The sequence below is a fragment of the Lissotriton helveticus genome, chromosome 4_1 (assembly GCF_964261635.1).
Source record: "Lissotriton helveticus chromosome 4_1, aLisHel1.1, whole genome shotgun sequence".
Lineage (NCBI taxonomy): Eukaryota > Metazoa > Chordata > Amphibia > Caudata > Salamandridae > Lissotriton > Lissotriton helveticus.
Window position 1 is genome coordinate 1,440,218,329 of NC_136063.1, and position 23,508 is coordinate 1,440,241,836.

Sequence of the window (23,508 nt, forward strand, 5' to 3'; positions counted from 1 at the left end):
TTCACAGGAAGGGAGTGCTGAGGATATAGCTCTGTTTACAGTGATGTTGCTCTGGTGTATGCATGCAATACCTCCTCCAATCTTACCAGTCCTGTCAAGCCTGATGTTGTCATAGTTAGGGGATACTAGGATGTCGATGAGCGGCGAGGAGGATTCTGTGAGCCATGTTTCAGTGAGAATTATCATGTCAAGCTCAGTAGAGGTAATGAGATCGGCTATGTCGGTGGCGGGTTTAGAGGCCAATCTGCAATTCAGGAGTGTGTATTTAAGCCGGGGGTGGCGCGTGAAGGGTGTATTCCTGTATGATTGGGACTTTACAAAGATTATTGTCAGTGATTCCTCTGTTTTTTTGAGTAGAGGGCCTGTGAGGGTTGGCGAGGATGAAAGAGATAGGCATGTGTGTGAGTGAAACGGGGGTCGTACAGAAAAGTTCATTGGAGAGCAGGAGAGTGCGAAGATCGGTCTCCGACAAAGTGTTGTTGGCACGCGTTGGCTGGGAGGATAGATTACCGGAGGGTATTGATTTCCAACTGGGTGCAATGTGTTTGGGGGTGCTGGGAAGATGGGTAGGGGATTTGCTAGGTATCTAAACTTCATCCAATAGAAAGTTGGAGAATGCGCTGCATAATCAAGCCTGACACATCTCCGGTTATTGTAATGTTGTGCAGCACTCACCTTTTGGTGGAGGAGCAAGATTTGCAGGGTAGAATCTTCAGGTGGCCATGGTCATTGACCTGGCACACACAGTGGAACTGCCCGGTAGTACTTCCCTCAGCAAAGGTACACTCCTGCCAGCTGAGGCTAATGAGGCCCCCACATTAGTCTCGACTTCACTGGCCTCCACGTATTGCCTCAGCCCTGGTCTGCAGCCAACACTGTCACCCCAGGCTGAAAGACAGGCCAGGAGCTAGACCATCCATACGCGGACATCAGTGGGGGGAACCACTGCCCATTCTCTGCACCCATCATATTTCAGGACATTGTTTCAGCCCGTCATGCTCAGGCCATGGTTACTCATTGAAGTTGTTGGTGGGAAGGGATCATTCCAGCTGTCCATTGGAAATATGTTGCCCTCTGCTTTGTCAGCAGATGGTGCACACCCTTGAATTTTGTCTGGATATTTTATGGCTAGAAACAGGGGCTCTCAAGTTAGGTAGCCATTTTGGACAGTCAGATAGGGCCACTGGGCGCTGATATGTAGACTTTTAACCGGCGGGTGCACTGTTTTGTATTCACTATTTTGCTAATTTCATGGATAGAAATTGTAATGACCATGTGCATGATATTTGGTATTTCAACAATATTAATCGGATGTGACTTGCCTCAGATGTTCAATAACTGGGAGGAGCATAAGGCCTATTATCCTAATATTAGGTTGGCAAATCTATTTCACAGGTGCTGTGTAAACTATGCAAAGCTTTGCCTGATCTTCCGACCAAGAAAGCTGCAAATCCAGCTCTAAGAATTAAGAGTTTGTTCTTTTATGCTTCAAAGGTATAGTGTAGCAGTAGTATGTCTCATATCAGAATAAAACTGCTTTATGCGATCATGTGACATCGCTTCTTTTTTCTCTTGAGCAAGCTGAGCGTTTATGACTTGAGTGGTGAGTTAACAATTCTATGAAGGCAATCACGGAAAACCACTGATTTCAAAGATCTTTAAATGCATAAATAAGAGTGGCAGGATAAATTTATTTCAATGTCCAAGTTAACAGAAATGTGATTGCTAGGAAAAAGTAATCCATTAATACGGCAAAAATAGAATTTGTCAAAGTTTAAACTTAGCTAGAAAACAATAATACGCACCCTTATGTGCTCTTTATTGACCGAGATCAGTTTGGGTGTATCTTGTCAGGCGTTTCAACTGAGCCCAGAGTTAAATATTGATGGAGTACTAAACAGTATCTTTGATCAACACAATGCCGTTTGCATCTTTGTGTTATCTTGAAACCTGTTGGCAGGATTTTGGGTGCTTGTTTTCTGGCAGGACGTCAGCCATCAATGAAAGGGGGAGGGGTGGGAGTTAATGGGGCAAGCAACATGGGGGGGAGGAGTGGCTCACAAGACGAGCAACAGCATAGGAGGAAGGAAGAATCCTGTCCAGCAACAATTCGACAGGGAGAAAGGGTGTGCGAATAAAAGGGGGAAAACAAACTTCTTAAAGCTGAGCGTTCCAGGGTGGGTAGAGGTAAAGAGTAGTGAGGGCTTCTTGAGGGTTCGGGGGTAGAGGTAAAGGAGGTGAGGTTGATTTTGAAGGTTCAGGGTGGGTAGAGGTAAAGGGAGTTAAGGATGATTCCAGGGTTCGGAAGTGGTTAGCTATAAAAGGAGGTGAATGACTTTAGGGTTCAGGGGTGGGCAGAGTTACAGGGATTTGCGGGTGACTTGAGGTCTCCGGGTGGGTAGAGGTAAAGGGAGGTGAGAGTGACTTGAGAACTTGGGGGTGGTTAGAGGTATAGAGAGGTGAGAGTGAGATGAGGGTTCAAGAGTTGTCCTAGGTACAGGGAGATGAGGGCGACTTGAGGGTTCAGGGGTAGGCAGCGGTAAAGCGGCAGGTGGCTAAAGTGTATGTTTCAGAAATGGGCCACATGCCACAAAGGTTCATTATTGCTAGTTATTCACGTTAAGCTATTGGAAATACTTTTAAAAATGCTTTAGTTCTAATGGCTTGAAGCTGTCTTGCAATAAAAGTGGTACAAAAGGGTGTGGTGATGGACGGAGCATCTGAACCAATCAAACACTCACACCCAGTCAACTGATCTGGGTTTAATCCATCACCGTTCTTTAGCCCACTCTGCCTCCCCAGTTCAGACATGGCTATATGCAAATCAGTCTGACCCTGTGCCTCATGGGAACAGTCCAGCCCGAACTGCCAAGCCATGCCTTCCCTGGACCGGAAACAAGCTGCCTAGGACCGGTTTCTGGCATTTCAGCCGTCTTCAGCCAGGCTTGCTTGAATCCAGTGAGCAAGGGACTCACGTCTGAGCATACCCTGCCAACTTATGGCAAACAAAGTGGTACAAAAGGGGTGGTGATGGACTTGCAATCAAAAGTAAACAAAAAAGTACAACAATCTGAATGCAAGCAACGTGGAAACACATTAGTCAAGAAATCAATTAGTACTTGGTTCATGCTCCAAGGATACTTTTTACATGATCTACTAGAACGGGAGAAATTATCTCCCCTGAAATCGCTGAGGGAAGGTCGTGTCAAGCTCCGGCTCACCTGAGTATCCAGATAGTTCTGTTGGATTTTGAAGACAGTTCGTACCCACCCTGAAACCTCTGATTCCAGCACTCTGATTACTTACAGTGTGCTAAGATAAGAAGCTCAAGGGAAGGGGCAAGTGGAAAAAATAACAAAGAGAGATAACCCTGCTCCCGCTGAGGCTTATACTGGAGTTCAGACGAGCTGGGTGTTGTACCTATTTGAAACATAAACAAAATGACATATAAGTATAGCTTATCCCTAGTCTACGATTTAGCTCTCTCCTACTAGTTTTCACAATTCTCTAATCATGCATGCACCTCTCTGTTCCTTGTCTTTCTGCTCCCAGGCAGGGTTTTCATACAGGGTGCGATATCCTACTTAAGTAAAAAGAATCACTGTTAAGTTTAACATATGTCATGCATAAACATTTAGAATACTGATAAGGCTTGCAGTTTTGCGTCTCAACTCACTTTAAACATGCTCCCAAAGCAGCACACAATAATGTTCTCAAAATCTTTAAATATGATGCGCTGTATTCTTAAGTCAAAACACAGCGTGTAAGTCTTTCCAACAATCCGGGAGGAAAAGCAGTTTTCTGTTCTAGATATGCGCCTTAAATCGATTCCAAATTATAGTCTTAGCAACAATGTCCCAGCAAAGATAATACCAAATTTGTCTGGGCCGGTATCCTTGAACTGTCTTCAGTTTAAGTCTTTGAAAAAGTATGGTAAATAACTTACTTGGCAATCGTGGGTAAATTTTGCTTGCTAACCTTGTCTTTGTCTTTTTTATTTCAGGTCGTTCCGCTTTTGGAGGGGTACCGGAACCGAGAATCGCCAGAAACAGCAAAAGGAAATCGGAGCCGGATCCAGCCCCGAGAGAGAGATGCAGGTCGGAAGAGGAGAAGGGCCCGAACAGAAGAATCCAGGACCGGAGGAGTCGAGTAGTGGGATCTTCAGGTAAGCGGGAAGGTAGGACGAGCGCAAGCAACTGTTAACGCTCGGGGCTGTCTTTTATAGGCAGCGATGGGTGCGGTTCACAAGCGCTGCACGTGCAACCATGGAAGACATGCAGCTCTTCATTAATATGCAAACTCGTGTACGAGAGGGCTATAACGGCAACAAACAACACGTGGCAACAAATGAACAAGAAGCTTTGGCAAAAGCAAACCCAGCATTTTGGCAAGAATAATTTAACAAACGCGACAATACCTGAAAGCGTGCATTTATCACATGCAATACTGAGTATACAATAGCACAAAAGCATAGACCGTTATTTCAGGGAAAGGGGACAAGCTCTTTGTTGCACACAGACCCTAACAGTCGCCTCCCTCAAAAGCCCCCCCCCCTACTGGGCGAGGTTTCTCTGCATTTTTTAGATAAAACAGTCTGAGTAGCCTTGGGGCATGTACATAGGAGGCTGGTTCCCATGAATTTACTGTTTCATCATATCCTTTTCATTGTACTAAATAAAACAAACGCCCACGGATTCTCTTAGCATCTTTTATACTGCGAACCTCATATTCTAGATTTCCTTTGATTTGGATGGGTGGAGGTGGGGGTTCAGTTCGGGTCTGAGGGTTATATGGTGTGAGCAAAGATACATGAAAAGTAGGATGTACTGGATATTCTCTGGGTGTTGGACCTAGGGTAACCTGGTTACATAGGGTAGCCTGGCCTAGGGTAAGACGGTCACTAAACAGAGGCACATGTGTAAAGGTTGCACACCACCCAGCAGTAATTAAATGCACTTCCACACAAAAATGACGCTACACCAATCTTTGTGGAAAAATACGAGCTGTTTTATTAAAATATTTTTGTTATCTTTTCTCTCCTCTCTGTAGTTTTACATTTAATTACACTGTACAATTTTATCAGTTCTTTCCACACATATCTAATAACATCAGAAGAATTCAGTTCGGTAATAGTTTATCTTCTTACAGTGAATTATCCTAGGAAACACTTTCCCAACTGACAGCTTAAGCACCTCCTACAGTAATAGATTGCCCACCCAAGCTGAGGTTTTCTGGCTACACCAAAAGAACAATCACAACTTTAACACTTTATCCACTTCAGCTTATCACTTTAGAAATATCCAGGACTTAGGACCCTGGAAGGTTATCTCTCTGCCCACTGTGTGGCACCTTTCTCGCAATATGCGAGTAAACCCAAGGTTACAGTTATCAGATGTAATATCATAAACAGCTCTGCTATAACTTGCTCATAGGTAACACAGGATGAAGTCACCGTTTCTTCTTCCCCTCCTCCTCTGTAAAAGAATCTCACAATGTACTTCAACACTCAATTTTGGTATCCTCAATATCACAGATCACTTCTCTAGCACTGAGGAGAATCTCTAATATACTTGTCCCTCTGAGCCTTTAACCCAGTAGGCTTACTAAACGGTTCTCCTTCACCCTATCAGGGCTAGTCATAGAGATCTTCAGAGAATAGGAAAGTGTGAAGGAGCTCCACCAGTTAATCCCGTTATAGGGGCATGAAAGATCCCCTTCCTGGCTGATTCCTCAGTTCTTCTTTAATCTTCCCCCCTTTCCTCCACCTTACTTGGGCCTGGGCAAAGCAAGTCGCTGACACCGATCTTCACTCTCCCTCCTCCCAGCTGTTCCTCTCCCGGAAATCGGGCCCTTCGCACATAGGCCAGCAATGAGAAGAGGCCGGGCTAAGGCTGCCGGTGTTCCAGTCACCCTCATAAACCTCGCTGCCTTCTCCTCGAATGGGCCGCAGCACAGGTGCGGGTGAGTAGTGTCCCTGCTAGGCGCCGCCTCTCTCGCTCAGTCGACCGCTTACCACTGGGCCTGCGCGGAGATCAGTGCTTCGCCGGCTCCCACCTCAGTCAGCCGCACTACTGGGCCTGCGCGACGATCAGCACTTCATCCACTCATGCGCCGAGCCCAGCAGCACCTTCTCCGTCCCTCGCCTCCGATTCAGAGGCTTCACAGCAGCGCAGGGCGTAGTAACTCGCCCACGTCTTTTCCTGGGAAATACCGGTAAGGTGAACTAGTGAAAGGAATTGGGGGGGGGTCAGAGGAGCTCAGGATCCGACAGCCACGGCCGTACGGATTCCCTCAGAAGGTAGAGTCTGATGAGAGGGTTTGGTCAGGGGCAAGAGGGGGAACGTCTACACGAAGAGGTTGTCTATCCCTCAGACAAACTAACTACTTCTAGTGCGTCCTCCTCCCCACACCACTGCCTCTCTCCTCCAGCTCATTGAACTGCACAAAATGGCTACCTGGCCCCTGTCCTTTTATAGTCTGACCACTCTGGGTCCAGTAGGGTCCAGAAGGTTCTGGAAGGACTCTGTTATCCTATGGGGCTTTCTCAGGGGTTGGCGGTTATGTCAGTTAATAGCCACCATTTTGTAGGTCTGAGCGAATTCCAGTCAGAAAAGGCACCTAGGCCTGAGGTAAAAGTCTATGAGGGCCAAAGAGCATCTATCCCCCAAAACAACACAATAAAAATCTAGTGGACACAAAGATAAAAAGGGGGTTTGAGGAGCAAAAAGGGGACAAAATAAATAATTAAGAGGAGGGTCTACGCAAAAGGCCAGACCGGTCTAACACGTGTCCCCCCCCCAGCTGAAAGTAGGGAGAGCTACCCAACCCCTTGGGAGTCCTCATCACTAAGGCGGAAATACCTAGAGAGACCGTCTGCATTGGCGTGGTCCACTCCAGGCCGATGTTCCACCCGGAAGTCCATTCCCTGTAGGGAGATGGACCATCTCAACAACTTGGGATTTTCCCCCTTCATCTGCATCAGCCAACGAAGGGGGCGGTGGTCAGTCTGAACCAGGAAGTGCGAGCCAAACCAGTATGGCCGCAACTTCTTCAGAGCCCACACCACCGCAAAGGCTTCCCTCTCAATTGCACTCCACTTCTGTTCCCGGGGAAGCAGTCTCCTGGAAAGGAAAACTACTGGCTGATCCAGGCCCTCTTCATTAAGTTGCGATAACACTGCCCCAATGCCATGTTCTGATGCATCTGTCTGGACAATGAACTCCTTGGAGAAGTCTGGGGCCCTCAGGACCGGTGCTGCACACATTGCCTGCTTCAGTTTTTCAAAAGCTTGCTGACCAGCCTCTGTCCAAACTACCCGTCGAGGTTGTTTCTTTGAGGTAGGCTCTGTGAGGGGCGCTACAATAGTGCCATACCCCTTCACAAAGTGACGGTAGTAACCTGTGAGGCCCAGGAAAGCTCGGACCACAGTCTGGGTCTTGGGGGGTTCCCAGGCCATGATTGCCTCAATCTTTGCCTGGAGGGGCTGCACTGTTCCCCTACCCACCAAGTGTCCAAGGTACACAACCGACCCCTGCCCAATCTGACATTTGCTGGCCTTGATTGTCAAGCCAGCTTGTTTCAGGGCCTGGAGAACTGCTTGCAAATGGTCCTCCAAACTGCTGCTGAAGACAGCAATGTCATCCAGGTAAGCAGCGGAGAAACCCTCCATTCCAGAGAGGAACTGATTCACCAGCTGCTGAAAAGTGGCAGGGGCATTCTTGAGCCCAAAGGGCATCACACAAAATTTGAAGTGTCCTTCAGGCGTGGAGAAGGCTGACCTTTCCTTTGCTCCATCTGTCAGGGAGATCTGCCAGTACCCCGAAGTGAGGTCAAAGGTACTTAGATATTGGGCAGCTCCCAGCCGGTCAATTAATTCATCCGCCCTAGGGATCGGATGAGCATCAGTTTTGGTAACTGAGTTCAGTCCCCGGTAATCCACACAGAACCTCAGTTCTGGAGTGGTGCCTGGTGGAGCTGCTTTTGGCACTAGAACCACCGGACTGGACCAGGGGCTACTGGAAGGTTCTATAACTCCTAGCTCCAGCATCTTGGTAACCTCTCCAAGGATGCTAGCCTTCACCTTGTCGGACAGCCGGTAGGTCTTTGACTTCACTGGTGGGCTGTCCCCTGTGTCCACATCATGGGTACACAGGTGAGTCCTTCCCGGGACAAGGGAGAACAACGTAGAGTACTGCTCCAGTATCTGGCGGCAGTCCTCCCGCTGTTCAGGAGTTAGGGTTGGGGAGAGAATAACTCCCTCCACTAACCCATCCTTTTCTTGAGACGAGAACAAGTCTGGGAGAGGTTCGCTTTCCGCTTCCTCTCCTCCATCAGTCACCATCATTAAGATGACCTCGGGCCTCTCATGGTGGGGTTTGAGTCGGTTAGCATGTAGCACCCGTAGGGGCTGTCGAGGGGTCTTAAAGTCCACCAGGTATGTGGCCTTACCCTTCTTTTCTAACACCTCAAAGGGGCCTGTCCAGCGATCCTGGAGGGCACTTAGCTCCCCAGGCTCCATTACCCACACTTTCTGGCCAGGCTCCAACTCCACCGGGTGAGCGTTGTGGTCATACCACTCTTTCATGACTGCCTGGCTGGCCTCCAAGTTGTCAGAAGCTTGCTTCCACAACTTTGCCATTTGGCTCCTGAAGGCCAGCATGTAGCTCACCACATCCTGGGGGGGTTTCCTGGGAGACTTGTCCCATCCATCCTTCACCAGGCTGAGCGAACCGCGTACAGGGTGCCCATACAGAAGCTCAAAGTGGGCTGAAGCCCACTTCCTTCTGTGGCACTTCCCTGTAGGAAAATAGCAAACAGGGTAGGAGGACGTCCCATTTCCTCCGCAGGCTTTCAGGCAGACTTCTGATCATGCCCTTCAAGGTCTTGTTGAACCTTTCTACCAGTCCATTTGACTGGGGGTGATAGGGAGTGGTGAACCGGTAGGTCACTCCACACTCCTTCCACATTGCCCGCATGTATGCTGACATAAAGTTGGTCCCCCTGTCGGACACAACTTCTTTGGGGAAACCCACTCGGGTAAAGATCCCCATCAGGGCCCTAGCTACCACAGGTGCAGTGACAGTCCTCAGAGGAATTGCCTCTGGGTACCGGGTGGCATGATCCACCAGAACCAGGATAAACCTGTGACCAGCTGTTGTTTGTGGATCCAATGGCACCACAATGTCGATGCCCACCCTTGAGTAGGTCATTGGTCCTGGGAGTAGGTTTCCCACCTCTGGATGGATCAATCCCTCTACCCCTATGACCGTGTCCCGGTCTGTCCCCTCTTCCTCCTCCTTCCCTTCTCCATGTGCGGCCACCCAAGCCCTCAAGCTGGTCTGGAGCTCCCCCTTCTTGGCACCCGGCTTAAAGAACACTCCCATCTGTTGACAAAAGTCCCTAAGCTGAGTCACAGAATAAGTGTCCAGTTCTTCCAAGGCAAATTCCATTTTGCTAAAGGCAAATCAGGGACAGGCACACAAAAGGAATGGAGTTACAAGGGGCAATCTGAAGCTACCTCCACCCCACCACCAAGAATGAATTTGGAAAAAGCAAAAGTAAAAATTAGGAAAGCCGCCAGGAGAAAACTCCTGGTGTAGGTCAGTGGATTACACTTAGTTACTGCAGAGTAGTCGCAACCACAGTTCGCATCCCACCGCTAGACACCAATATGTTGGACCGAGGGTAACCTGGTTACATAGGGTAGCCTGGCCTAGGGTAAGACAGTCACTAAACAGGAGCATGTGTAAAGGTTGCACACCACCCAGCAGTAATTAAATGCACTTCCACACAAAAATGACGCTACACCAATCTTTGTGGAAAAATACGAGCTGTTTTATAAAAATATTTTTGTTAGCTTTTCTCTCCTCTGTAGTTTTACATTTAATTACACTGTACAATTTTATCAGTTCTTTCCACACATATCTAATAACATCAGAAGAATTCAGTTTGGTAATAGTTTATCTTCTTACAGTGAATTATCCTAGGAAACACTTTCCCAACCGACAGCTTAAGCACCTCCTACAGTAATAGATTGCCCACCCAAGCTGAGGTTTTCTGGCTACACCAAAAGAACAATCACAACTTTAACACTTTATCCACTTCAGCTTATCACTTTAGAAATATCCAGGACTTAGGACCCTGGAAGGTTATCTCTCTGCCCACTGTGTGGCACCTTTCTCGCAATATGTGAGTAAACCCAAGGTTACAGTTATCCGATGTAATATCATAAACGGCTCTGCTATAACTTGCTCATAGGTAACACAGGATGAAGTCACCGTTTCTTCTTCCCCTCCTCCTCTGTAAAAGAATCCCACAATGTACTTCAACACTCAATTTTGGTATCCTCAATATCACAGATCACTTCTCTAGCACTGAGGAGAATCTCTAATATACTTGTCCCTCTGAGCCTTTAACCCAGTAGGCTTACTAAACGGTTCTCCTTCACCCTATCAGGGCTAGTCATAGAGATCTTCAGAGAATAGGAAAGTGTGAAGGAGCTCCACCAGTTAATCCCGTTATAGGGGCATGAAAGATCCCCTTCCCGGCTGATTCCTCAGTTATTCTTTAATCTTCCCCCCTTTCCTCCACCTTACTTGGGCCTGGGCAAAGCAAGTCGCTGACACCGATCTTCACTCTCCCTCCTCCCAGCTGTTCCTCTCCCGGAAATCGGGCCCTTCGCACATAGGCCAGCAATGAGAAGAGGCCGGGCTAAGGCTGCCGGTGTTCCAGTCACCCTCGTAAACCTCGCTGCCTTCTCCTCGAATGGGCCGCAGCACAGGTGCGGGTGAGTAGTGTCCCTGCTAGGCGCCGCCTCACTCGCTCAGTCGACCGCTTACCGCTGGGCCTGCGCGGAGATCAGTGCTTCGCCGGCTCCCACCTCAGTCAGCCGCACTACTGGGCCTGCGCGACGATCAGCACTTCATCCACTCATGCGCCGAGCCCAGCAGCACCTTCTCCGTCCCTCGCCTCCGATTCAGAGGCTTCACAGCAGCGCAGGGCGTTGTAACTCGCCCAGGTCTTTTCCTGGGAAATACCCGTAAGGTGAACCAGTGAAAGGAATTGGGGGGGGGGGGGGGGGGGTCAGAGGAGCTCAGGATCTGACAGCCACGGCCGTACCGATTCCCTCAGAAGGTAGAGTCTGATGAGAGGGTTTGGTCAGGGGCAAGAGGGGGAACGTCTACACGAAGAGGTTATCTATCCCTCAGACAAACTAACTACTTCTACTGCGTCCTCCTCCCCACACCACTGCCTCTCTCCTCCAGCTCATTGAACTGCACAAAATGGCTACCTGGCCCCTGTCCTTTTATAGTCTGACCTCTCTGGGTCCAGTAGGGTCCAGAAGGTTCTGGAAGGACTCTGTTATCCTATGGGGCGTTCTCAGGGGTTGGCGGTTATGTCAGTTAATAGCCACCATTTTGTAGGTCTGAGCGAATTCCAGTCAGAAAAGGCACCTAGGCCTGAGGTAAAAGTCTATGAGGGGGCCAAAGAGCATCTATCCCCCAAAACAACACCATAAAAATCTAGTGGACACAAAAAGATAAAAAGGGGGTTTGAGGGGCAAAAAGGGGACAAAATAAATAATTAAGAGGAGGGTCTACGCAAAAGGCCAGACAGGTCTAACACTGGGTAAGTCCAATTTTACCGTTACAGGGTTTACAATTGCTGTAACACAAAAGGGGCCAATAAAGCGAGTTTGCAACTTTCAAGACCCTTCTATGTTTAAGTTTTTTGTGGAAAGCCATACTTTATCACCAACCTGATATATCGGTGCCTCTGATCTATGTTTGTCTGCTTGTTTCTTCATTCGTTCTTTATACACACTTGTGTTTCCTGGCTTTTTCCTGTATGTCACATAAACTTGTTAATCTATCAGTCACTTTTGGGAGAAGAGATTCCTCTACAAGGATAGGTAACCATCTTGGATGATAACCCTGCATCAAATAGAATGGGGTGCAGTGTGTTGCTGCATGTTCAGAATTGTTATAAACAAATTCCGCAATAGGTAAAGCCTCAAGCCAATCACTTGTGTATTCTGCCAATAAACATCGTAGTGTTTGAAGTAATGTCTGATTCATTCTCTCCATCTGTCCGTCTGTTTCAGGGTGGAAAGCAGTGGACAATGCTACCTCCACTTTCAGTTTCTCACAAAGGCTTTTCCAGTTTAATTGACTGCCTCGGTCAGAAATTATCTTGCTCGGTAAACCATGTAATCGTACAACTTCTTTCAAGAAAATGTCTGCAAATTCTACTGCTGTGGGCAATTTCTTTAAGGGTACAAAATGTGGCATTTTGGACAAATTATCTACAATCCCCAATACAGTAGAGAATGTCTAGTAAGGTGGAAGGTTCACTAAAAAATCCACACTTACTGTGTGCCAAGGTTGAGCGGGTAATGGCATTGGTACCAGTAATCCGGCAGGGGCTTTGTGAGACGTTTTTTGTCGAGCACATATTGGACAGGTGTTGACATATTGTTTAACATCATTACTCATGGTGGCCCACGAAGTGTTTTCGAACATTCTCTAAGGTTTTCACCCAACCAGGATGTCCTGCTAAGGCAGAGGCATGTTGCCATGCTATAACTTGTGTTTGTAGGTCTGTGGTTGGCACATAAAGCAAGGAATCATAGTACAACAAGCCTTGTTGAATTGTGTTATGTGATCCCTTCAACCAATCTTGAGGATCCGTTTGTAAATGTGCTGTGCATAGTTCTTTCATAAAATCCTTCTGTTGTATTGGTGCTAGAATGTTCCGTGGTGCAATAGTGGGTTCCCCTTTCTTTTCTTTTTTGTTTCTAAAGTATGTCCATATCTAGATAAAACATCTGATTGAATTAGTTGCGAACCTGGCCTGTAGGTAATCACGAAATCAAAGGTACTAAAGAAATGTAACCACAGTATTTGACGTGATGTCAGTGCTTTAATAGAAACCAAGAACTGTAGGTTCTAATGGTCACTAAAAATGGTGATTGGGAACTTTGCTCCCATTAAATGGTGTCTCCATTCAGAAAAGGCTATTTTTATGGCTAAGAGTTCCCTTTCAGGCACAGTGTAATTTTGTTCAGCCGGTAGTAATTTTTTGGAATAAAATGCAATCGGATGTAATTGACCATTTACAGGATCACGTTGAGATAGAACTCCTCCGAGTGCTACCTGTGAAGCATCTGCTTCTACATAAAACGGAAGATCTGGGTCAGGATGTTTCAAGACTGGTGCTGATGTGAATTTTTGTTTTAAAAGCTGAAAGGCTTGTGAAGCATCAGCATTCCAAACAAAGCGTTGTCCTTTCCTTAGCAGTTTGGTAATAGGGGCCATACTTTCTGCAAAATGAGAAATAAACCTCCTATAAGAGTTGGCAAAGCCTAGATATCCGTATTTCTTCAAAGGAAGTGGGTTCTGGCCAATAATTAATTTCACTAACTTTCTTAGTGTCCATGGTAATTCCTTGAGGTGACAAACAGTATCCCAAAAAATCTACTGTGCTTGCATTGAAAGTACACTTTTCCAACTTAGCAAAGAGTTGGTGTTCCTTTAATTTCGCTAAGACAGCTCTGACGTGTTGTGTGTGTTCTTTCTGATTTTTAGAGTAGATGAGGATATCGTCAATATATACTATGACACAGATGTCCAAAAATTCGTGCAAAACCTCATTTATAAAAAAATAAAACGCTGCAGGGGCATTCTATAACCCTAAAGGCATTACGGTGTATTCAAATAACCCAAATTTCGTTGTAAAGGCTGTCTTCCACTCATCATTTTCTTTTACCCTTACTAAATGATACGCACCTCGCAAGTCTAGTTTAGTGTAGACCGTGGAATGTCGTAATTGATCTAACAAGTCTGGTGTTAATGGGAGTGGGTATTTATTTTTTGTTGTGGCCTTAAGTCCTCTATAGTCAATGCAAGCGCGAAGGGATTTATCCGGTTTCGGAATAAAAGAGTGGCGATGACACTGGAGAAGTGGAATGACGAATGAAACCGGATTGCAATAAGTCGTCCAGGTATGTTCTTAAATATTTTATTTCTTCATCAGTAAGAGCATACACTCTGCTATTAGGCAAAGGGGCCCCTGGGATTAAGTCAATGCAACAATCATAGGACTGGTGTGGAGGCAAAACACTGGCTTTCACTGGATCAAAGACATCCTTAAACTCCATGTATTCAGGAGGAAGAATACTTTCTACTTGAGTGACGTTGGCACAATGTACCACAGTTAATTGTTCATTTCCTGCTTCTGCTTCTTGATAACTGGCTCTGCAAAAGGAAGAATCTAGAGTGACTGTTCCAGATACCCAATATATTTTTGGGTTATGAGTGGTGAGCCAAGGTACTCCGAGGATCAATCCAAAGTTAGGGGTATCTATTAGATCAAAACTAATCTGCTCCTTGTGTCCATTTTGACATACCATAATGATTGGGCTTGTTTTGTGATTAAACCTGAAGTCAATTCAGATCCGTCCACAGCACATACTGCCTCAAGACAAGGTTTTGGAACTATGGGCAAACCTAATTTTTTAGCTAATGTGTTTTCCACAAAGTTCCCCGTAGCTCCTGAATCAAGAAGCACTGGGAGGGAATGTCTTAACTGAGTGCTTACGATCAGGATGACCTGAATCAAAAAGTGTTTAGGTATATGAGGAAATGTATAGGCTGCTGATTTAGAGGTCTGAGTCAAATTCCTTCTCGAACAAGTAACCTCTCCCCTTGTCGAGCTTATTCGTTTTCCGACTCCTTAGAACAGAAGGTTGATACAGTGACCTTTTTTGGAGTCTTGGGTTTTACTGGGCACTCACTAGCCAGCCTTGCCACAATACAAACATATTAGGAGTTTCCTTCTCCTTTCCTTCTCTTCTGAGGACAGTGGACCCTTGAGTGTCCCTATCTGCATGGGTTCAGGTTCGGGGAATTTACTGTCTACATCTTTCTTTTCATGTCTATGAAAGTTAACCTAGATTCTATTTTGATTTTGTCTCCTTTCCTTTCTCCTAACCTATGGTCCAGTTTTACCACAAAATCAGAGTAGTCTTCTGGCAAGTCCACAATATGAGCAAGAGCGTCCTTTAAATCGTCTCTTAATCCTTTATAAAAGAGAGAGACACGTTTTTCTTCTGGCCACTGTGTTTGTCAGTAGACGGTTGAAACTGGTGAGGTAGGTCAATAAATCTGTATTCCCTTATTTTAAATTTAAGAGTTTATCGCTAGCCTGCATATATGTATGTTTAGCAAAGAGGCGAGTCATGGTACGTTTAAACTGATTACAATTATGGAGGATTGGGTCATCCCTATCCACATAAGGAATGGACCAATTAGCCCCTGTCCTGCCCAAGTAGGAGAGGACAAAAGCCACCTTAGTAGCATCCGTGGGAAATGGTTGTGGCTTACAAACAAAATGCAATTGACACTGGTTTAAGAAAACATGAAACTTATTACTATCTCCATGGAAGCGCTCTGGCGCAGCTAAGGGCACTGCATTTGGAACATTGACCGTTACCTCTAGAGGAGGAGAGAAATTAATAGTTGTGTTTTTAGACCTAGCACCTGTTTCGGAAGAGTCTTTAAACAAAGGGCAAAAGATTGTTTCCCAATGGGCCTCCCGAGGTTTATACCTAATCAAATCCTGTCGTAAGGTTGCATTTTCTAAATTTAATTTATCCAACTCAACCTGCATTCTTTGTAACAGCCCTGTCACTGATTCATTATGAACTAAATCCTCATTTAAGGCTTGCGCCATATCAGTGGCGTCTATGCCTTCTGTTTCTTCCCCTGAATTCATCGTCCAACAGAACTATGAGTTTTAAGACTTGTGCTTCTGTCAAGCTCCGGCTCACCTGAGTATCCAGATAGTTCTGTTGGATTTTGAAGACAGTTCGTACCCACCCTGAAACCTCTGATTCCAGCACTCTGATTAATTACAGTGAGCTAAGAAAAGAAGCTCAAGGGAAGGGGGAAGTGGATAAAATAACAAAAAGAGAGAACACTGCTCCCGCTGAGGCTTATACTGGAGTTCAGATGAGCTGGGTGTTGTACCTATTTGAAACATAAACAATATGACATATAAGTATAGCCTATCCCTAGTCTACGATTTAGCTCTCTCCTACTAGTTTTCACAATTCTCTAATCATGCATGTACCTCTGTTCCTGGTCTTTCTGCTCCCAGGCAGGGTTTTCATACAGGGTGCGATATTCTACTTAAGTAAAAAGAATCACCGTTAAGTTTAACATATGTCATGCATAAACATTTAGAATACTGATGAGGCTAGCAGTTTTGCGTCTCAACTCACTTTAAACGTGCTCCCAAAGCAGCACACAATAATGTTCTCAAAATCTTTAAATATGATGCGCTGTATTCTTAAGTCAAAACACAGCGTGTAAGTCTTTCCAACAATCAGGAAGGAAAAGCAGTTTCTGTTCTGGATATGCGCCTTATATCGCTTCCAAATGATAGTCTTAGCAACAATGTCCCAGCAAAGATAATACCAAATATGTCTGTGCCGGTATCCTTGAACTGTCTTCAGGAAAAGTCTTTGAAAAAGAATGATAAATAACTTACTTGGCAATCGTGGGTAAATCTTGCTTGCTAACCTTGTCTTTGTCTTTTTTGTTTCAGGTCGTTCTCCTTTTGGAGGGGGACCGGAACCAAGGATCGCCGGAAACAGCAAAAGGAAATCGGAGCCGGATCCAGCCTCAAGGGAGAGATGCAGGTTGGAAGAGGAGAAGGGCCCGAACAGAAAAACCCAGGACCGGAGGAGTCTAGGAGCGGAATCTTCAGGTAAGCGGGAAGGTAGGACGTGCACAAGCAACTGTTAACGCTCGGGGCTGTCTTTTATAGGCAGCGATGGGTGCGGTTCACAAGCGCTGCACGTGTAACCATGGAAGACGTGCAGCGCTTAATTAATATGCAAACTTGTGTACGAGAGGGCTATAACGGCAACAAACCACACGTAACAACAAATGAACAAGAAGCTTTGGCAAAAGCAAACCCAGCATTTTGGCAATAATAACTTAACAAACACGACAATACCTGAAAGCGTGAATTTAACACATGCAATACGGAGTATACAAGAACACAAAGGTACAGACAGTTATTTCAGGGAAAGGGGACAATCTCTTTGTTGTGCACAGACCCTAACCGGTCGACACATCATTTGGAGTTCGATATGTAAGCATTCAAACCAGTGACTGAATAATAAACTCCAGTTTTATAGCTTGAAGGTCAGTTTCAGGAATATTGTGGCAGTGGGGGGCGGAGGGGGACTAGGTATGACATTTAAAAAGAAGAATGGTGACCACTCCTATCCGATCTTGCCTGACTGCCTGTTAGATTGCAGAATGGTATACCTATCTGATTGAGCTCCTAAACTACCAGGAGTGGATTCATCTGCTAAACACGTTTCGGAAAGGAGTAAAATGTCAGATTGACTGCCTGTGTCCAGCAAGTTAAAAATCTCCAATTTGTGCTTAACCGCTAATCGTGTGTTAAAATGAACCACAGATACAGTAATAAAGCGACATAACGAGTTAGAGGAAAGGCTCCTGTGTGAGTTCTCTGCGTTTAATTAGGTCTCTGCTGGTTTGCAAAAAGAGAGTGACAGCCTGAAGCTAAAAAGGCCAAGTTTTTTTGATTCATTAATGTTAGGAGGCTAATAGGGAGACTCACTGAGGGAAGTGCTCGGAGTTCATTGGGCGAGTAGGAATATTTCCCAGCAGAGTGCTGGTCTAGGCTGGGTGCAGAAGGGCTTGCCATTGGTGTGCTGGTGGGGTGCCCTCAGCTTGCATCTACTCCGTGGCCAGGACCAACTAGAGCACCTCCCAAAATGGTGGTTCAGAAGGGATACTTTCAAAGAGTAAAAATGGGCAGAGCTCCCAACAAAATGAATGGTAAGCTCTAAGTTTAATTGAGGATCACATAAACCGAGTAAACATCAGTTAATGCAGATATAATTCATCAAGTTCTTTAAAAAAATTAAAACATGCAGACTTGATGAAATTACAAATGCAATCCTAATTCAAGTTTTAATGTGCAAAAGTGATTAAGCAGTTTAAAGTTGCAGACTGTACATAGGCTGAGCATCCATGTCCTGGCCAAGATTAAATAGGCGGGGCAACCAACTAAGAACTACCTGAGCGCCTTCCAAAATTATGGTTCAGAAGTACAAATGGTCCCAGAGCTACCTCCCAAACAAGTGGTAAGCTTCAAGGTGGAGTAAGGATTACAAAAACAGAGCAAACGTCAGTTAATGCAGATTCAGTTAATCAAGATCTTAAAAAAATGAAACCTGACTTGATGCCCAAAACTAATTTAATATAACGTTTTCAAGTATAAGTGACTTTTAGAAAGTTGTCAGTCTGTTGCCCAATTTCTTCAGTGGTCAGATGCTGGCCACAAGTCTTCCTTCTCCCATCTTGGGGAGAAGTGTGAACGACTCCCAGAAGTGTGAACAAAAGCAATGGTTCTGGCATGTTTGACAATTATTTCTTATGAATATTTTCATTAGAAATAATTAAGAGTGAGAACAGGCAGGAGTCTGCAGCTGTCGGACTCCTGCCTGTTCTCGCGCTGTAGCATTGAATCACTGTTTGCTGCCACTTCTAAGACCTTTAGATTCACCACTCTGGCAATCCATTAATTTGATCTACATCACCTGTGCCAAGATCATACATGATCTAACCACCAGGTATCCCATGATGACTGATTAACGAGGAATTACTCTGGTTCTTTGTGGGCTGTCATCCCTAACCCCCATTTCTGTCCTGATGTAGACCCGCCTTGACTATTTAATAGCGCATGTTCGGGTTGAAACGTCGACGATTCTACGCGGTCCAGATTGACCATGGCTCTGAATCCAAAAACAAATTAATATATAGGTAACTGATTAATTGTGTTTTTCCTTAAACTTCATGTACATATTTTATAATCACAGATATATTGTGCACTAAAACGTAGCACTGAGCACAAATGTCACTCTATCACACATCACTTAGAAACCTCACCTTGTATTGACAGCCTGTATTTATAAATGTGTAGATATTATAGGAATGATTCAATTGATATAAAACAAGAGTATTCAGCAATTGGTGTCACGTATGTTACTATTTGCAATGTGTTCCATATGTCAAGACAGCAGAGTTATGAATTTTTGAAGACTTTAGAGAATAGCGTATAAACACTAAACATATTCATAAGAAATAATTGTCAAACCGGACAAACATTGTTTTTGTTCATATATCCTTACCCAGGTTCTGAGGGACACAGGGTCACCCCATTATTGTTTAACCCGGACTCCCAGAAGTGGGCACCATAGAGGCCTTCCGTTCGAAGAGGTGTCACCTCCCCCAGGCAGGAAGGTACATCAGGTGTGAGCCCTAAATGCAACATTCAAAGGTAAGCCACCTTTGAAGAGCAACTGGTGGACATGCGAGAGGGGCTGCTCTTTTGTTGAGGTCGACAGGTTGGCGTCTGGGGGCAGAGAGGGGAGACAAATTATCTCCCTGAGGTAACCACACCTCTATTTGTTTTTTGTAAATATCTTTTTATTGCAGCAAAATAGGTAGTACAAGCAGATCATGTATACCATTCCAACCGTTGCCCTTTATAAGCATGAATCTCCAGTGTATGTGTCACACAGCCATTTAGCTCACACCCCGGGGGTCGAGCGGCGCAATAACGGAGAAAGTCATGAGCTGGAGAAGACAGTATGACTCAGCGACAACCAGTTGTCCGGAAGATGGCAGGGCTGCTTTTCGGTCCTCTCATCCCCCCCCCCCCCCCCCCCCCCCCCCATTGCCGGAATTCCTTAACAAACCAGCTAGTCCCTCCCCTCCATCCCTGAACAACATCCCCCCTCCCGCCCCTCTCTCCCAACCCCCTCTCCTAGTCCTACCCCTCCCGCCCCTCTCCTTGCCCCCCTCCCCCCCAGGCGTGCCAAAGTACCACCAGTGCGAGCTTGCATCCATCCCGACTAAACCAGACCCGAAACAGACCATCAGGAGTAATCAACAAAAACTGCCAGTCATCACGTAGGAAGTAGGGAAACAAGGGAGGGAGGCTAGGTCAACACCACCCCAGGCAGCGGCGTGCCGGAGCAGGGCTATGTGCGGGTGTGTCTTCATCATCGAGGTCCAAAAGAGTGAGGTCTAAGACCAACTTCTCCCATGCCCTGGCCCTCTCCAGAGCAGTGTCAGTGCCTGCTCGAAGCGCAGCCTGCAAACGGAGGTCCCCCTCACACCGGGCCCATTTTTTAAGCTCAGCTTTCCATCTCTCTACAGTGGGGCCCCTACTCGCCTTCCATTGGGATGTTATGGCACGTTTTGCTAAAAGTAGACCCAGGTCCAGAAACTTGCTAGTAATTTTGTTCTTTGATGTGTGTGGGAACCAATGTAGGATGCAGTGCGCCATGGTGAATTGCAAGTCCCTCTCCGTAACCTCCTTTAGGCTATCCACTACCTCCTGCCAGAAGGAACTTAACTCTGGACAGGACCAGAACATGTGCTGGAAATCAGCCAAGTCCGCCGGATGGGTCGGGAAATACTTATGTAGTTTGTCAGGAGTCAGGTAGGCCCTATGCAGGACATAAAAGTGCACCAGCTGAAACCTAGCGTTGCGCGTCCCGTTCCGGGCCCGTGCCACTATGCTAGACCACGCCTCCTCAGGGATCTCCGTCATCAGGTCAGCCTCCCATTTTGCCTTCAGAGACAGCAGTGGGGCGATAGCCTCCGAGACCATGCGCCTATACAGGCACGTAACCGCTTTGACCGTCCCCGTCATCATCACTACGTATTGGCACCCCAAAGACCGTGGCGGTTCCGTCATGCCCGTTTTCCAATGCTTGCGGATTGCCGTTGTCAGTGCCGCATGAAGGAGGAAGTCCCCCCCCCCCCCTGCCAGTTCAAAGCGTTCTCTCAAGAGGTCAAAAGGCAGCAGCACACCATTCTCATAAAGGTCCCCCATGGACGTCAGCCCCTGCAGTTCCCAGCTTTCCAATCTGTGCCATGAGCCCCCATGCGGGAGTGCCCCGCACAGCTTGAGCGGGATCTCAGGTGCGTACGGGACTGCGATACGGCCCCTCTGGAGAGATCTATTCCAACATTTCCGGGCCGTCGCAAATTCCTGAGTGAGGTGGAAATCTCCCATCGGGAGTCCCAGAACAATCCGGGATAGCACCTGAACCGGTCCCGCCGGCTCCCCTGATCCGTCCTCCCCTCTCCTGGCTCTCGCAACCCATTGTGTCAGCCACTGCAGCTGAGCCGCCAGGTAGTATAGCTCGTAGTCTGGCACCGCTAGTCCTCCTTCTGCTCTAGGACGGAGAAGTGTAATGTGCGCCACCCTGCGCCTGCCCGCCCCCCACAGAAAGCCAATCACCATCGACTTCAGTCGGCGGAAGTAGCTCGCCGGGATCCAGATCGGGAGTGTCCTGAAAAAATAGAGCAGTCGCGGCAGGGTCACCATCTTAAGGAGCGTCACCCTCCCCATTAGTGACAATGGGAGCGTGCTCCAGAAGTCGAAGTTCGCCTTAGTTAGCCTGATCGCCGACCCAATATGGCCCTCAAGGATGTCTTCCTTATCATGGAAGATCGAGGTACCTAGGTAGCGAAGACTCCTCTCCTCCCATGTCACCCCGTCCGTGGACTGCGGACACACTCTACGTGGGCGGGTCGGGAACAGGTAGGACTTCGTCCAGTTCATCCGGAGGCCGGACACCCTGCTCAATGATTGTAGGAGGGACGTAGCTCCTCGCAGAGAGGCAGCCGAGTCAGCCAAGAACATCAGCAGGTCATCAATGCGATGTGGTGTACCTGTCCATAGACATCCAACCCCTGATATGCCTGTCCCAGCCGGGCTCGCGCCGCAAGGGGTTCAACCGCTATGGCAAACAATAGGGGGGAGAGAGGGCACCCGATAGGGTGCCCCTACCCACCGCCCACATCTCAGAGATAATTCTTCCAGTCCGGACCCTCGCCGTTGCGTTGCGGTAGAGCAGTATCGTCCAATCTACGAAGCCCTCGCCTAGTCCCATTGTGCACATGACATGGAAAAGGTAAGGCCATTCCAGGCTGTCAAAGGCCTTCTCCATGTCAACTGCGAACACCACCGCCTCATCCCCGTCATAGGTGTCAGCCTCCAAGACATGCAGGAGCCGTCGTATATTAAGCGCCGTGTTCCAGCACCCAAACTTTCTGCACCACCTCCGCCAGAGATGCTCTCAGAGTAGCCACATCCCCAGGTAGGTCCTTCAGGGTTACCTCCGAGGTCGTCACTCGCTCCTTCAGCTTCCTGTGGTCGTCCTTCAAGAGGGACAGGTCCGACCCGATGGTGTCTATCCGTTTTTCAAGAGCTTCCCGTGACGCTACTATCGCCTGCATAATATCACCCAAGGACGGATCTCGTGGGCGGGTCGAGCTCCCCGGGCCAGGCGCCGGCACATCTTCCTCCAAGGGGTGACCCGGGTCATCCAGTTTCAGTGCTTCAAAGCCCTTCTTTTTGCCTCCTCTCACCATTCTGCCGAGTGGCAAGTCTTGTGTGCCTCTTCTGTGATCCCCAGGGACTCAAAGCACCGTCTGTCGTTATCCCGGCCCCACTGTAGGCGGTCGGCACCCCCTCACCTCCGCGCCCCTCTCCAGGCGGGGCTCCAGGCAGCCAGCAAACTCAGGGAATGGGCGTCGCTCCCCCAGGAAGAGGGGGGCACCAGGATCTCCGCTCCAGACGTAGGGCGAGCCCCCTCTCTCCGGGGAGTCGCAGTTTATTCGGCGCCTCCGAATACTAGTCCCAGGTCAGCCTCTAGCCCGCGGGCGCCCAGTAGTCCGCCGCCCCTGGCCAGGCAGTGTTCCCTCAGCTCGATCGGCCCGGGAGCCTCTCTGAGGCGAACGGCAAGCCCTGTCGTCTCCGTGTGTCCCACCGCCGAAGGCAGCTCTCCGCCGGCCTGTAGAGGAATCGGGTGCCCCTCTCCCCAGGCCAGGGGCACCGGGGTCTCCGCCACAGCAGCAGGGCAGGCCCACCTCGCAACGATGGCCCGGGGTCTCCGTAGCCGTTAGAGCCAGGGCAGCCTCCGTCACGCGGGCGGCGCCATCTTGGGGTCAGGCAGCTCGATATTTCGTCGCCCTCCCGGTCGCTCCTACACCACGATGCCAGGCGGTGCCCCCTACCTCCCTCAACGTTGGGGGACCTCCGCCGCAATGTGGGCTATTTCTTCTGCCCTCCTGTGCTCCCCGCCTCCGTTAGCTCCTCTCTGTCAGGCAGAGCAGGCAGGGACACCAGCCGCCATTTTGGGCGCTCGCCACTCCGGTCACTCCGCTCCGTGTAGAGAGTCTGTTTCAGGCAGCCACAGGGCTTCCAGGGCCGCCAAGTTCATCCCCTGTGCTCCCTAGACCCTCCTATGTGCACATGGAGGTCCGGGGCTCGAGCCGGGGGTCAGGATATGGGTCGGAGAGAGGCGGGCGCGGAGGAGCTCCGGAGTCCCGCTTCCACCTACATCGGCGCTTAAGCCACACCCCTCGTAACCACACCTCTATG

At 47.9% G+C, this 23,508-nt stretch overlaps 1 protein-coding gene across 1 annotated transcript in view; it reads left to right on the forward strand.

The window, feature by feature from the left end:
• The window catches only part of LOC144829159 (leukocyte elastase inhibitor-like), a 415,450-nt gene that overhangs the window by 75,687 nt on the left and 316,255 nt on the right, over positions 1-23,508 (forward strand). Inside the window, exons 3-4 of the mRNA XM_078688016.1 lie at positions 4,004-4,165; positions 16,609-16,782. The gene's annotated coding sequence lies outside the window, so the exon portion shown is untranslated. The remainder of the gene's footprint in view (positions 1-4,003; positions 4,166-16,608; positions 16,783-23,508) is intronic.